We start from the raw sequence: 12743 nt of genomic DNA on the forward strand, positions 1-12743 counted from the left end.
TCTTTGTCATACGAAAATAAAAATAAAAAACTTTTTTAAGTTTTCAATCTCTTAAAGTTGATACTCGGAGTATAATAAAATATTCAAATTGCTTACTATAAGCAAAGAAATCCTCGGAGAGGGTTATAATCGGGATTTCTGTAGGAAATTAAATCAGGAATGAGATCTGCGGACCGCCGAACGTAACCGACATAGACAAGTGGATTGGCAAGTTGAAATAGCAATAGGCAGGCCAAACAGCGCAACGAACAAATGACCACTGGGGCCTTGTGATTTTGCAGTGGAGGAGACCAATGACTAGCAGCGTAGCGGCGGACTTTCTGGACAAACTATCACGACGAGTGTTAAATTCGTCGGAAACCGCTGGAGTCAGACCTCTTTCAATCGGTCATTAAAAATCCAACACAGAACGTCAAATGACTGAAATGATGGTAATGACAAAGAAATAAGAAAATTGTTTAGTAACATCTACATCAAGGCACTTATTAGATGACGTAACATGATCCTCAGTATTGTGGGATACACCATCATATAATTAATAAAGATTTTGGCCCGCTGCCTTTTAAGCTAAATAACACGAGGTCTTCGAGCAAATAGTGAATAGAATAGTCCAAGATTTCATTCTTCTTCTCATTCGAAATCACAAAGCAACAGGATCTAATAAAAATAATCATAACATGTAAAAACAAATATTACATACAAAATATCTGGTAATTATCTTTTTTATAACGCAATTGGCGCTACAAAACTTTAATAATAAAAATAATTTACTATGTACTTGTAATCGTGGACAACAATATTTATTTACGATATTACATTAAATCCCACAGTGAAATGGGATTCCAATTAATCTAAAACATTTTGTATTTATTTTGACACGGAGTAGTAATAAATAAAGTCCTATTTAATGTACACTCGCAGACGTAACTACTTAATTAACATTAATGATATACCAAATTTTTCATTTCAATTTTACTAATCTCTTATAGAATTCAATTTATAATTCAATAACTTTAAGAAACAAATTGCACAAAAATTTTATTTATGAAAATAAAATGTTAATAGTATAGAAACTAGAGTGTGCTCTTTTAATCAAATATGCAATTTACCTTTTAAAATATGCCTAGCTTGATAAGATTTTTTTTAAATATTTGTAAGCCGCCCAAAATGTAAAATATAAATTGTAATTTTATTAGATAATATTATTTATTCTTAATTGTCTTAATGACAAAATATAATGTTGAAAAAACAACTTCTGTAAACCTATTTTCGTTATAAATATACTGATAGCCCACATATTACTTATAACGGGACACTGGCTCTTTATCGTTAAGAAAAAGAAAATGTCACAGCTGTAAATATTTTAGAAAAGAAGCAATTTTGCGATGTTTGTACTTACGTTTTAGTTATAAATAAGCAATTTATGTTAATATTAAAAATTAAAGCAAGCTTGCTTTCGAATGTAAACTAAATCCAAGTAAATACCCGCAATGGATTTCATCTGAACTTTCATTGAAAATAGTCTCAACGGAATTTCGAAGCAAATATGAATGATCCTTAGCTCTTAATCAAATTTTCAAATCACTTTAGGAATACGAGAGATTAGTTTAATGCTATTCCGAATATGATTCTTGAAAGGACACAACATTTAATATACGTATAAAGTTATAAGCTTTGTGTTTAAATTTTCGTCTAAAGTTTTTTTTTTTTAATTTCTATTATGTTATAATATAATTAAAAATCATCTAGTGTTAAACATATTAGTATAAGCATGTGACCAAGCATACGTTTAACTTTCTTTATAGCACACAAAAATAGTTAGAAACAGTTTATTAATAAATTGTACATATTTAACTGAAGTTACTTAAAAATATGTACATGCGAATAGTAATAAAACAATAGGATGCAATTAGATCCAACCGATAAATTTCCGACGAATGAACAAATTACCAAACGAACTATTAAACAACTATCTTGAAGTTCTGGTTAGCGACGAGGGGCAAATACTCCAAATACTTGAGACGAACGGAATCGGAATGTTGTCAACATCTTAAAATGAAATTGAATAGAGAACTTCTACGTCGTTATGAAAATTACAGCTACAGATTTTTTTTCTTTATCTACTATCGTATTAATTTGTTCACATGGTAGTAAATGATATGCATAGCTTACTTCAATATAATTTATCGTTTAATTCTAAATCTCTGTATTACGTTTTCTTTAGTAAATTGGAGATGTAAAATAATATGCCTTGTTGAGTAAGTTAATATAGTGTAGTATTTTTCTACAAATGGAAACATGAACAAAGATGTACTACTCTAGCGATAGTAATTGGAGCGTCAGTTACATAGACAAACATAGAATTATTTTATTTTAATAAAATGACGCACAAAAATTAGGTATTCGATTTATTAAGTACAAGATGTTTTATTAAGTATTGTATTATGTAAAATTTTATTCATCCCGAACTTTACTACCAACTATCGTATGAATGTTAAAATAAGATACAGTGAAGTACGCAACTTCGCCGCTTTTCAACTTTGAAAGACTTTTTGTTCAACGTAACTTTATGAAATATTCATAGTAACAATGCTTGTTATAATAGCATCAAAATTAAATAAAGAAAAATTAAACTGTCATTTAATCGTTTTATACTTTTTTCGTATTATTTTTACACTTTTATTTAAATGTGTTCTTATCTCACTGATCTTTTTACAAATAATTTTAAAGATCAGGTAAGTTTTTTTATTGCAATCTAGTCAACTATTTTATCGCTATTTATTAGGCTTTGTAACTTTATTTGGCAGTAATAAGAACTATTATTTTAGTATAAAAGTTAGTCATCATTTAGGCAACTTATATTACCTTGCTAAACGAAAACTTGACAAAAGGTAAGTTTAAAAAGTATTTTTATTTTAAGACATCGTTCAAAAATCCTTGCGAGTATTCCTCGACCTATGCCTATGCCTTTCAGTGGGCGCCTATAGACTGGAAAAAAAGAGAAGAAAAGAATCGTCCTCGGCTACGTCACAAAGAAAAATAAATAATAATCACACGTACAGAATGATTGGTTATAGGGGTAAAAGCTTCAAAGGATTGAATGGAAAGCTCGTTTATTTTTATATAAATGTATTGTGCATCCAAAGACGTAATAATAATACTTTATCGAAGGGCTTTTTCAAAATTGGGATAACTACATATTAAAATTAATTATTGCTTATTATCTGTTCCTGGAAACTTTGTACTGTCAAAAGTTTTGGCCTTTCGCATACCTGTGAAAAAATGTAACCTAGGTGGAGAAGCTTTAAAGCTGATATATGAGATTTCCATTTACCCATCTAAAACTTTTATATGTACACTTACACAGAAATATAAATATTCATGTATTTTTTTATTTCGGCATACATGTTAAATAGGATTAGATGTATATTTATATCTATCTGCACACTTTGAAACATTTTACAATCTGTTTTAATATTAGAACTTCTCTGATATACTTTTACAATAATAAAAAAATATATCGATATACTTGATAATGCACCTGTGCGTTTATGTGGTAACGCCTTCTTCTTCTACATTTTATTTACTTAACTGACATTAATTTGATTGATCGCACTTTACCAGTCTTACATTCAATCTACCAGTAAAGAACACAATGATTGATGACTTCGAGCGAAGAAACATGTGTTTGTATTATTAAAAAATACTTAATAGTATTAATATTCTCCCGCATTTGTTCTAAATAAAAATTATATACATTATTTTAAGTATTCGATTTAAAATTGAATATAATTTTAAATATGGATATGCAAAAAAATTCGACCATACCTGAACCATATATACCAACGCAAGTAAAAATGTTATTTCTAACAATTAAGTATTGAAAACAAAAAATAACATCATGCAATTTCCAGTACATAATGTTTTGTAATACTTATCACTTCTTTCCATGGAAAGAAGTATCAAATGGATAAAACTTAAAAATAAAGTCAGAAATAGAGGAAAGAGAATACATACGGGGAAGAACAAAGCTAATCGACATACTGACACGAATTGATCAACAAAATCAGAGGTGGACGGATCATATGCTCTGAACCAATGATAAAAAATGGAGCAAGAGAGTGACCGTCTGGTACTCCCAGTCAGCCTAACAAAGCCAGAAAACGGGAGGAAGAACTAACGACTTTGAGTTCCATGTCGCTCAGAGAAGCAGCTGACCGGAAGCAATGAACGACGTTGGAGAAGAGCTTTGTACTAAGGCACGCCGAAACAGGAGACATTTTAGTTGGTTGAAATAATTGTAAAGGTTCGGAAATTAAGGCTCCTAAAATATATTTATATCACATCTTTTACTCTGAAGAACATGACAATTGATTCAACTTATATGCTTTTATTTGGGGTTTCACAAATTTCCATTACAAGTTCTTCAAGACGGCTTTTAAGGTTTTATTATTCTTAACGAACTTTTAATCCTATAATTGTTTTGAAAGCTTTAAAAGAGAAAACGCACTAGTTAAATAAAACAGTAAAATAAATTTATTCAACATTGTAACTTTTAACATAGGCACTTATTGATTGTTAACTTTTGAGAAAGCGAAGGAGGAAACTCCTCAACATCACATATTTTCTTAAAAATTTTACAATACCATTTTATACACACACCATTTGTCAGATATAGCCGTAATATTATTTTTCATGTAAAATTATAGTTATTGTGTTTTTGTAAAGAGCTGTGGCTATTCATGGCGAACTTTTTTAACAATAACTCGTAAATTATTAGATTATTGTTATTAAATTATTATTATCCTTATTTGCTCGTATTATAACTAGTTTTCTAACCTTCAAAACATGGAATGGAAACCCATCTTGTAATAATTCTTGTAGTTTTTTTTTTAATGATTTTAATTATATTTTCTAGTATAAAACAATTATCATTTTAAATCAGTGTTTCACGATATATATTTTTTTCTTAATCTTGATTTCGCTTATATGGTCGTAATTTACAAGTTTTTGTTTAATATTTTATAATAACAATTATATATTATCGTTCCAGTGTTCATTCACTAAAAATCACATTATCTTTTTCACCATTAAATCATTTTAATATTTAAGGTTGTCGTGGTGTTATATCTAACTTTAACACAAAAATATATTAGTTTATCATTTTTGAAAAAATAATTAAGAACTAGTTTCTGTTATATGGTATTTTTATTATTTCGACATATTGTTACTTATATATTTTAGTATTCATATAAACTATACATTTATTGAAAGGAGGCACAAAAAATACATTAAATTATTTTTAAACCGTATTTATTAAAAAAATGTGCATGTGACATGAATTTTTAAAAATATTCAAATTCGAATAAAGTACAATAGTGTTGTTTATGGTCAGTTCATAATACATATGAAAGTTATTATTAATAAATTTGACGCTTTTGACGATATTTTTATAGCTTTATTACTTGTTTGGGTACGTTAAACATATTATAGTAGAGTTTCATATTTAGTTTCCATAACACTTAAACATTAAAAAAATTAAATCTACAAGTTTACCACCACAAGTACACTGTATAGCTCAAGCTAATCTATTCATAAGCGACGTCCGCCGCAGGATGTCAGGAAAGGAATTAAGGTTATTGTTATCGGAAATGGAACCAATCCCACGGTGGACAGCTGATGTTCGCAACTGATCAATATCATCCCGGAATTAATAGCTTCTCTGTTAAGTTTGTTAAACTTCACTTTTGCACAAGAAAATTTTTATTTTTACCATTACAGTGAATAATCAGATGTTTGGTAACAATCAGATATTTATAAAACCAAATTAATTTACTTAACATCAATAATTCAATTTTTATCAAAGTTATCTATTTATAAAATGTTAGTTACTTTTTATACGCGAACAAACCTTCAACTCCCAAAATAATATTTGAGGATATTTTCATATAAGGTAATTGATTATTGATGTAAACATTTTAAAAGGCCATTTTATAACTCATTTGCTGTCAAGTAACACATAGTATAACCCTATCCAAAATCTATCATTTCGAAAATTATAAATAGCCAATGAAAATATTATAAAAAAGCGTTTTTGACTACATATTAAAATTAACTATTGTCTATCTGCCTGTGCACACTTTGTATTGTCAGAAGTTCTTGGGCTCTCATACTCCAATAGAAAAAATCACTTAATGTAACATATTTAAAATAATAAAAACGCAATACAGTGTGATTGAAAATTCTGTGTAGTAAAAGCTTTAGAGGGTGTGAAGGTCTCAAAGAGCCTTGAAATAATTTTTGTGGATATTTATTTATATCATTAAAAAGATGTTTTAAATGACTTGGCATCAAAAAGTTACTCGTAGTATTACATTTGTGTACAATAACCAAACGAAACCGATCTAAAAAGATTACTGTTGTTAAGGAAATATGTAAGAAGGTACACTTCATTTTTAACAATATCTGTTAGCCCGGTACTCGATATTACAAGTTCGAGAAGTAGGCAGAAGCGCCGTGAAGTTCTATCATACTTTTTAATTAGCCAGAGGATGGTTGCAGACGTTCGAACTAATTGCAGTACGACGCTGCAAGCGTTTTAATTACACAACTTTTTAAACTATTCAAATTGAAAATTGTTGCCGGATATCTACCCTTACTTCGTTTGAAAATTAAAATCTATCATATAAGGATATTTTAGCACATGCCCTTCTTAATTTAACGAATTTTATTAAAAATACTTGTTATTTTAAATACGTTTCTTTGCCTTAGTAGAAACGGTGAAGTTCAATTTCCTTATATGAATAAATAAATTTTAATACCTCATAAAATCTCAGACCTGTCAACGAAAAAAAATTTATGACTCCAAGAGCTACGTGTAAAAGCCATTTTATTAACTTTTTATAAACTGTCTGGATGTAAAAAGCGCAAACGTATGCGTATGAAAATTTGAAATGGATACCGATTCACCCTGTTTTTTTTTCAAACTATTTAAATTTAACACAACGAAGACCGTTATTTACTTCGTCTGGCATTCAATTAGAGATAATGTTAAAGAAATTAATCCTTGACAAGATTAATAGTCTGTGCGAGACTAACAGACTTAACAGTCAAATGCTATCCGACCTTTTTCAATTATATATTATGTACTATTAACGTAACTTTATTGTTCTGTTTGAATTAATAGTGAATGTTGTCTCATCGAATCATTACTTAAAATAGTGATTAATGCATCATATCTACTCTACTCTTATATTTAAAATAAAGAATAGATATCATTAGATATTTTTTTGTTACAGTTAAAATTTGAGTCTTTAGGTTTTGGACACTACAGACCAGTACGCGCGGCACCGAATGTGAAAAGAAAACTTGTTACATAGTCAGAAGACGCGAGCATCTTGACTCTGTCCTTTTAGAAACATGGTCGGAACAAATGTCCAGCTGTGAACATCTTATGAAATGATAAAGTGTTGTGAAGAGTAGGACGTTCATTTCGTATCAAGTGACATCTACTAAATGTAGTTTGTTACTTCTAGTTATTATACATATTTATTTGTATATTCGCTATAGTTTAATTAGTTGTTTAATGCTATCGCTAAATGAAGTAACCTGCTGTAACTAAATACCTTTTATCACATAAAATAGTCAACCAATAACTTTATGACCACTGTTTCTATTTATAAACATAAACAAAAATATGTCCGACCTTTTTTCAAATATTTTAGGTTTTTTTAATTGCATGTCATGCAACATTGTTTCCACATCTTTTACTTATCATCTTAATATTTTACTTCACGCTTTTCAGTGTAATATAATTTGTACTTACCATTCTATAAGTTACAGAATTGTATATCTACGACTTTTGTACATTTTGTGTTACTAAATCGATGTAGTTAGAAGTGCGAAAAAGCATATGATTTGAAGAATAAATCTTGCGCAGAAACGTGGCTTTTAAACTCCGCGATTCCTTTATGCCTTAAAGAAAGTCGAAGGTAATATAAGTCAACGGATAAAATATCACCGCAATCATATTCCACCTTCAATTTTATGCGTCTACATTTTTCATTCGTTTCTCTAGTTGGTTCCCGAAAATTTGATTGATTGATTTGGGACCACTCTTGGGATCAACTCGGAACCCAAAACTAATAATGGAAGACCCTACGAAGTACTTCCTGCCTGTTTAATTTTCCGTCAACTATTACATTACATACATTGGTACATTAAAAGCTAGAAGCTGAAAGCTTGTTCCCACTGCCAGCTTCCAGATTCGAGCATATCACATATTGTTTGATTGTTTATAAATATTATATTAATGTTATAAGTAAATATGTATATTTATATATATATATATATATATATATATAAGTATGCATATAAATGTATAAATATTTTTTTAGGTTTTTGGAGTGAAGACTACGAGCCAGCAAGCACAGCGTAGAACTTTAACTTACATAGTGTACAAACTACCTTATCGGAAGACGCTAGACGCAGGCCTGGATTATCCCCTATGGGAGAGGCCTATATCCAACATTTCTCTTTGATACTGAGCAGTCTTCTGTACCAGCTTTTAACAAAAGACAGCTTCTTTCCTCTGTTCTTTTTGACATTGTTTCTCGTATTGTCATTGTATTGTTATCTCAAAATTTATCTTTAAATTGTACTAAGGCAATTTTCTTCAGAGGTTTGCCTTCATTTAAACGACAGTCAGTCTCTCTGTAGAATTCTATCGCCTTTTTACAACAGCTGTTAGTGCCTTATAGTTTAGTTATAAAAGTATACCATTGCCTTAAATTTTGTAGTCAAGTTTTGCGAGTCCGAAACAGCGTTATGTTTAGTCATAAACATTTGTCTAAAAAAAGTAAATAAAAAATATTAAAATAATACGAGTCAAATATTTCATATTTATCTATTTCCAGCACGACTATCAATCAAAGAGTTATGCTTGTTTATTCATCGGTTGAACGTTAAATTCACTCGACCCAGTATGACCATGCAACGTTTCAACGGCATTCTGCTAAATTAAGAATATTCAGGCCAGAAGTCAATATGTACTTAAGTTTTCATCAGGTTAAAAGCGGCTTCGAGGTTGGCCTGTTATAGAAATTGTTGATTGGTATTTTAGAAAATGACCTTGTCTGTTCAAAAAATAGAGACAAACGAGAAACATTGAATAAACTCCGTTCCGAATTAAATTGTGTTATGTTTGCAAAACGCTTAACTTAAAACAAACCAATAAAAAAACAAATATCGCTAAGAAAATACTAATAAAAGAGCTACAACAATATTGATTATTTTACGAAATTATTAATGAAGTAAATTCCTAAAACTACTTCCTGTATTAATAATTTTACTCAAACTCAGTAAGCTCGACATAAATCCCCCAAGATACATGAATTGTCACGTCACATATTTCTCTACTTTTTTTATGTCATCGTTACTATCCTATTGTGAAATCGTCTACTGCGCTCTTTGAATTTCTCCAGTGGAAGTATTTTTAACGTAATACCATGAATTTATTACTACTCATACTATTCCGACGAAGCTTTCACACATTTTATTGTGTTATTAATGATTTTTAATTATGTTTGAAACGTTAAAAGTCTGTATTCTAAGATAATCTTTAGAGTCAAGTATCCGCTAAAAAAAGTAGATTAATTGCTTTGAGTTTACGAAAACGTTATCATTAATGACCTTACAAAATTATCAGTGGTCCTTTCCGATCTAAAAACAAAACAAACGAGTCGGTATTGTACAAAAATAATGAACTTCTAGAAACTTTTCTTGGCCAATTGCTAAGCTCAGTTATTTTGGCCTTCAGCTGAGTTTATTTTTAAATATCTTAGTTCTTACCTCTAGTGCTATAACTGTCGTAATCTTATAGAAGTATTTTCGAAACTTTAAAAACAGAATGTTCGAATACAAATTTATTCAAATATAATGCAATAATATTGTTACAATTTTATATAATAATGTTACAACTAATAAATTATCACAACTTTTAATTAACAACAGGGTGAAATAAAATCATAATTTTTCGATTTAATTTAAGATCAATAGCCTTTTCACTATCGCTAGAATGAATAGAGACATTTTTTTACCACACTGCTGCCCTAGAGGCATTTGCTGTTTTCGCAGGTTCGAGGTGGCAGATGACATTTACATTCATTACACCAAAGCTCAGGGGTTCCCAGTTCCAGGCAGTTATTCCATACAGCATATATATATATATATATATATATATATATATATATATATATTTATGTGTGTCACCTAGTACTGTTTATCTGGGTCGTGAAACATTCTTCAGAATACTAAAGGAAATTAGGATATTGAGAATAGATACATACCTTCACCATGCACTTATACCGTCTTATATTTTTGTATCAGAAATGTTGATTAATTAATGACAGTCGTAATAACAATTTAAAATGAAATGTCTTAAATTATATAATTTATTATTACATATAATTATAATATATTACATATAATAAAAACGACGATGCTGATGATATTTTATTATTCTATGATGATTGATGAACGCTTATAATATAAATATTGTGGGCTGTATACAGAGTTTGTTAGAAACTTATTTTCGGACGATCAGTTTTTCTGATTACTATGATTTTATTTCGACAGTAAGGTTAAGAATAACCATTTACTATTATGCTTGCCTTTGTTTTTTTTAATATAATTTATAAATAATTTATAAATCTAGAGAGAATATTTGAGAGATCTAATGTTTTTGATTGTACCTTTGTAACGTTTTCTTTGTTGTGACAAAACTTCACTCCGGAAAAGGGTTCGGGTCATAATTCACCACGCCAATCAGAGACGATGTTACATAACATAGGGTGCGCGTGCCAGATATAGAAATATTATTTACATGGAATATCGTTATTTCAACCAAAGGACGTCCACAACCAATTGGAAGGGGTATTTTTGAAAATAAATTTATTGCATATTTTTGTCTTAAAAGTTATTCAGGTATTATTACTTATACTCTATTAAGTAAAATAACAGAACCGAAAGTTCTAGAAAAAACTACAACCGAAAATATTAATTCGTATCTAATTAAAATAACAAGGGATACCCAAAAGTCGAAATCAAAAGAAATAACAATTATTCGGTTGAATTAATTTCTTAAAAAAAAACATTCAATTTGAATCGAGGACAAAGAATCCAATTACATACCTATGCGAAATTACAAAGCAAACGCTTCAACGCTTTCGAACACCAACTATCCCCGGGTGGAATTCGCCAATGCATGAACATAGCGTTCGTAAAGGGAAGCACAAATCAGAAAATCTAAACGTATTAACTTTTGAAGGAATACATGTAAACTTGTTTTGCGATGCGGTATAAATAAAATAAAATTAGATACTGTTTACAGTATAAAGAAAGAGTTATTATTATTTTTAGTTGAGAATATTTTTCCGTAGCTGACATGCTCCGATTGCTAATGAGTCACAGTCGCTCATCGAGCTACGGAGAGGGCTATGCTCGAAATTTCAACGAGATCTAATCAGGTTAGGAAAATTCGCAGACTAACAAAAGTACAATATAGCCCAGCGAATTAACAAGTTGAAGTGGCAGTGAACAGGGCTTGAAGGTTTTGTAGTCAATAGACATAGAGACAATAGACCGGCAAGCGTAGCGTGAGTCATCTACCTACAAGATGGATAGACTATCTTCTTGGTTTATCAGAAGACACTGAATGTAGGCCTCTTTTCGATTGTATTAGAAATTTCCGAGGTACGTTTACGTCCAACTGTGTACATCTTACGGCTGAAATGATAATGATACGCGCTGCGCTTGAAAGGCTACTGTGTTTTGCTGGTGTTGGTCGGTGATCGAACGGTCTAATGGATAGTCTCTGTATTATCTTTATCACAATCAAAACGGCATTATACACTGATTATACAGACATTAACTTAAGGAAATATATCACTTCCAATCTGTTTGAGTGCGCATACTATAACATATCGTGTTCCTTTACTTGTCTGACATGTTATTATACTCATTTTACAATTCATAATAAATTACAGAGTACAAACATACAGCCATTTTCTTTGTTAAAATTAAATCATTTTTATAGTTTTTTTTTTGTAATTTAATGGAATAATGAAAAACTAAACCTTGATGTTAAAATTAATCATGCTACCGTTTGATTAGAGACTAAAGTCTTGCCTATTGTCGTGATGGTAATAGGTTATAAAATTATAAAACACTGCAACCAGAATTGCGACTAGTTGATCAAAACTTTTGCAAGATATACGAGTAAGATATTGTTACATCAGTTGAGTAATTTAATTTTACTAATTTATTTATTATTTTATGTACGCCAAGCCACGCCAAGCAACGCCAAGTAAGTGATAAGACCACGTTATCTTTTTCAACATATAGCATATCATAGGTTTTATTATCTCAATATTAACTACGTCTTTTAAACATGAAACAAAATGGGCAGTTCTATTTGGCTTTAGAAATTGGGACGCGGTTTGCCACCTAGTCGGCCGCTTGCCAAAGAAACCTACAACCATGACTAATACAACGTGCAATATTACAACATGCTGCATATAATAGTTACTCGTCATATGAAATTCAAGTAAAACGTGGTCTTTCACTTCGCTGGCAACTTCATCGCTTAACAAGTCATATGCTCGGGAATAGTCTGTGAGATCGAACCATGAATAAGAAGATGCATGGATAAAAGAAAGTTACCGGTATACATACCACAGCAGATC

Source organism: Battus philenor, unplaced genomic scaffold (genome assembly GCF_028537555.1).
Source record: "Battus philenor isolate CCGP_79_NKW_IND1 unplaced genomic scaffold, ilBatPhil1.0.hap1 SCAF_5, whole genome shotgun sequence".
Classification (NCBI taxonomy): domain Eukaryota; kingdom Metazoa; phylum Arthropoda; class Insecta; order Lepidoptera; family Papilionidae; genus Battus; species Battus philenor.